Raw genomic sequence first — 5,416 nt, forward strand, 5'->3', positions numbered from 1 at the left:
CTATGTTATGGACAGTATAATCTATTCTGTCTACTGAATCTTTAATAGAATAAAGAGTAGTTTTCTAGCTAATGTGTGGTAGCATTTGTTTGATTTTACTAAAAGCATAGTCCTCAAAGAAAAAGGCATCAATCTATAGGTATGAATCTTGAACACCATAACCACCCATTAACTTCATTCTGATTGAAGGACATTTGTCCTTAATTTTGCCCATTCGGGTAGGAGAATATGTGGTTTAAGGCGATGTGTTTCAAGGAGCTATTTACTAGTTAATAGAAATAGAATAGGTTTGAACCTAGAGGGTAGGGAGGTTAGGCATGTCCTCTAGAAGAGCTAGTAATTCGAGTCAATGCAAGATTGTTTATTTGATCAATCATTTGTAACTTGATTGTAGAATGTGAGAGATTAAAAATAATGATCGTAAAAACAATTGAACTTCATAAAACAAATAAAGTCAAATCTTTAACACTTGTCCATCTTAATTACACATGATTTGAAACAATTAATGAACACAAACCAATCCATGAAAAATGAAATTAAAGAAACAAATGGACAATGAAAAGTTCAATAGAGAGGAAACACAGAAATAAACAGCCACAACCAACCTATAAAACTAAATCAAAAGAGCTCCACAATCTAACAAGCAAGTAAGCATTCCAATTTCCAACGAACATAGAAATGAAGTAAAGTTGATACACCACACCAAGGAACACCATTTGTGTCTTTTTCAAACTAGTCGCTCCACCAAATAGTTTAGTAGTGCTTCCATCCTTCTAGAGTGGGATTTGTAGGATTGGATAAAGCTTTAGTCCTCCATCTCCTTGCTTGTTCCAGCAGTTGCTTCATCCAATCCACTTTTTGTCACCTAGCGCATTAGTTTTTTATGTGCCACAAAAAAGTAGATAGAGATTTTGATTTATATAAATTAAGAATAATAACAAATTGAAATTGAATTGACCAAACCAAAAAAATGAGGAAAAAAAATGTTTTAATTGAGCAAAGAATAAATAAACAAGATCAATACAAGAAACAACAAAGAAGATAATCAATTACGAGTAACAAGTAGATATATGCACCCAATAAAATGAAGAAGCAACAAAAAAATAGTACAAGAGATGATTATTTTTTATCTTACCTGATTATGGAGTGTTGATCCAATTCTTTCGCCATCAAGATATATATCTTGTACATGAGCAATCTTGTTCCAATATTCCCCTATTCCTGGTTTGCATCTTTCAACCAATGCAGAACAATTTTCAATTATCAAGTGTGTTAAGGCAAGAAGGTGGAACCTCTTTTCTGGCAAAGATGATAGTTGAGGGCAATCTTTAATCTTCAATTATGTTAGAGTAGTGAGGTGACCCTTTCCCTCTAATAGAGTTGAGAATTGTGGGCAGTCATCAATCACAATTGTGTTGAGGGATGTGAGACTTAGTGACTCTTCCTCTTCCAACAATGCTCTAAAGTTTTCACACTCATTAATTAACAAGTAAAGTAGAGTGTTAGAAGTAGGCACTTGAAGTAGCCACATGGGAAAAATCTTCAGCTTTGGTAACCTACAAATGAACAAATTCCTTAGGCTTCCAAATTCTTGAATGTTGTCTTCCCTATCCCCATTCTTATTCCCCAAATCAAGGCTTTCACAATCTGTAATTATGAGGTTTTCTAATGCAAGTAGGTGCTTCGGCAAAGATGATAAGCATGGACATTTTACAATCATCAATGTTTTAAGTGCAGTGAAGCTTTGCATCCCTTCCATAAGAGATTCCAAACAACATCCCATAATGCACAAAATCCGAAGAGAATTGAAGCATCTCCTCCTTACCTCTCTCTCTTTATGGGGAAAAGCTTTTTGTTGTATTGTTACAAACAAATACCTTAAACTCATTATCTTCCCAATATCTCTTGGTAATTTTACAAGTGACACACATTGACCTAGATGCAATATTTGCAACTGGCGCAATTTCCAAATAGAATTTGGGAGTCTCTTGATGCAATAATTGCCCATTAGGTCCAAATATCTGAGGTGCTTGAGATTACGAATGGAATTTGGTAGTTCCTCGGAGCTTGAATTATGTAAACCCAACACTCACATGTATTTAAATTTCAAGAGACAAGTAATGACAAATATATAATTTTTCAACCCAACATCACTATTTAGGAACGAAATGGTTCTTACATTGTTCAACTTCCCAAGAAATCTTGAAATTGTCTTTTTTTCCTTTAGTCCATCAGTTTCCAAAATTGAAACATGTCAAACTTTGGTAGAAATATTGTCACTATCAAAATTTAACATGTTACACTCAGGTTGTGCCACCAATATCGCAAGACCATGTACAAGATCATGCATTTTGAAAGAATAGCAGACTCCTAGTATATATTCCTCAACGTCTTGAAAGAATGATTTTTGTAATAATTCATCAATGTATTGATTGCCAATATCTTCTATCCATTCATTTTGTTCTGATGGTCGAATCAAATCTTGTCCCATCCATATTTGAATCAATGTAAAGTTATTGAATCAAAAGTCTTTCAAAAAAAGTGAACAAGATGCAAAACATTGTTTTTAATAAAATGACAATTCATCATAGCTTAGTTTCAATGCGAGCAAAACATCATCTTCATTTTACTCTAGTTTCCAAATTTCACTATCTTGCACCTTATTCCAAACATTTTCCTATCTTTAAATAAAGCAAGTCTCCCAAAGTTCTTACTGCCAGAGGAAGACCTTTGCATTTTTTGACAATATCCTTTCCAATCCTAACAAGTCTTAGATATAGGTTATCTTGACCATCCTTGAATGCACAATTAATAAATAGAGACAAACACTTTTCATAGAAAATACCCTTTATTTCATACATCGAACAAGCACCCATGATGGAGGCTACCAATTTATCACGTGCATGTAGTGACAATTATTTTACTTCCCTTAGCACCACCATCTAATAAGGCTTTTAACTCAAGCCATTTATCTCGATTCTTACTCCACACATCATCTAAGATAAGTAAGTATTTTTTATCATTTAATACATTTCTAAGACCGCGTGCGAAGTCATCCATGGGTAAATCATCACATGTGCCATGAGTGGCAAAAGTAAAAATTTCTTTTATTAACCTTTTAACATCAAACTCATCTGAAACACAACCCACATTCTTTTCTGAAAATGAGAAACTACTCTCCCATTATTATATATTGATTTTGTCACGACCCAAATTCCGGGCGACCCAAAATTTGGCCCATGACCCCAAGTCAAAGGTTTGACCCTAAGGGTTCCTCCTATTCCACGCTGGCAGTCAACCAAAACACTCTAATTTTTTTTTTCTTCTACACATACCTCACACTAGAGTTTTCATCAACTAATAATATCCCAAACACTACTCAAAAGCAACAAGATGTATTAATTATCATTACAATCCAAATTAAAAGTTCTTAGTTAAACAACTTAATCAAACTAGGGTCTCATTACACATCCATAGTTCACAATTTATTAAAACAAGTCCCAATAGCACAAACACAATAGATAAGACACGCTCCACTAGACCGCTCTAGGGGCATCCTGAAGTCCTCCCTACCCCACCTGTGGATCCTCGGGAATGATATTTGCATCTAAAAAAATGTAAAAAGGAAGGGGTGAGCATTCCACATTGCTCAGTAGGGTGCCTAACACCCAATGGGTTAATAGGGATTACTAAGTTTCAAAGAACACAAAAGAAACATTTCTACAGTATTAATCAAGCCACGTAATTTAATATCTAATATTATACACAATTCCACAACATTCAACAATTAAATTAAATGCATATGAACGTGTGACACACAGTCATACAATGCACTATCGTTCTTGGGCTTTCACTGAAGGATACGCGTCCGCACCCAAATACACTCCCCATTCGGAGTCTTCCCGGGGTAAATTTTTGGGTCTTTCACCCTAGGAATCTCTCTCCTTTCTTAATTCGCCTCACACGGGCTTTAAATTTTCATCACTATTTTTTTTTTCTTTTCCATTTCATACACTTTTTACAATTTTTATCATTTCTTCACACACCAATGATGCAAATGAATGTCATGATTCCAAAATCTCCCAACAATTTCAATAATTCCAACATTTCCAATAATCCAATAAAATAATTTTCCACATCAAAATTTTCGAAAATATCCCAACAAATTTTAAAAAATTCACACATCAATAAACTTGAAATTATATCACAATTTCAGAATTTTTCAACAATTTTAATAATTTCCTATATTTGAAAATAATTAATTTTCTACAATAAAATTACCGAAAATATTCCAACCAATTTTTAAAAAATTCACATATCACTAGATTTGAAATTATACCCTAATTTCGGATTTTTCCCACACTTCTAATAATTTTTAACAATCGAAGACAATTATTTATCAACAAAAAAGAAATTCTCAAAATTATATAAATTCCAAATCATCCAAAAAAAAATTTCCTACAACACCAATATTACCTACTTAACTCATAATGACAAGATTTACAATTTTTTTTTCAATGAAAAACGTATTTAATTAGAGTTTTAGGGTTAAGTTCACCTACCACAGATCTAAGAATTCGACCGTTAAAATCACGATGGGCCACAGTAGAATTGTTCATCTCGTCGAGTAGAACACCTCCTCAAAATTTGAGTCGAAACAGACATCGTTCGATCGTCCAAACGGCCAATCAAAGTTTTAGCGACAAGGAAATTCTCCATAGTCTGCCACTGCTCTCTTTCTTTCCTATTCTGCCACTTTTCCAACTCTCTTCCTTTTTTTTTTCTTTAAAACAAAAAAGCCCACTTTCTTTATTTCAACCACCAGCCACACAAGCCCATTTCATTTTGTTTTTAATCTAACCACAGCCAACTGCACGACCCAATATTCAAAGGCCCATTGAATCATTTTTATTTCTTTTCTTTTATTTATTCCATTTGTTTTTGTTTCATTTCCATTTTTTTTAACACACAAATTAATTTATTAAACACCAATCCAAAAATTTAATTTTCTCAATTTTATTAATAATCAATTTAATTTATTATTATTTTTACTTAACTAATTATAATTAATTCTAATTAATTCACTTATCATTTTCGTTTTCGTTTTTCGTTTTCGAAAATTTTCAGTTTCTAAAGTCCTAAGAAATTTTCTACCATAAGGCTAACGTGGCACAAAATTTTCAACTCGCCTAATTGACCAATTCAATAAATCGAATTTCACCAATCCAAAATTAACACATGTTCTCCAAACACTTTTCTTTTTTACTTTTCAACCACCACACAAAAGAAGACTTTTCAAACTAAAATTTCCAACGTGGCCTAAATTACCCGATCATTACATCCTACCCCCTTAAAAGAAATTTGGTCCCGAAATTTAAATGAGCTTACCTTAAAAATCATAGAAGAGTTGCGGATA

The sequence above is a fragment of the Vitis riparia genome, chromosome 14 (assembly GCF_004353265.1).
Source record: "Vitis riparia cultivar Riparia Gloire de Montpellier isolate 1030 chromosome 14, EGFV_Vit.rip_1.0, whole genome shotgun sequence".
Taxonomy (NCBI): Eukaryota; Viridiplantae; Streptophyta; class Magnoliopsida; order Vitales; family Vitaceae; genus Vitis; species Vitis riparia.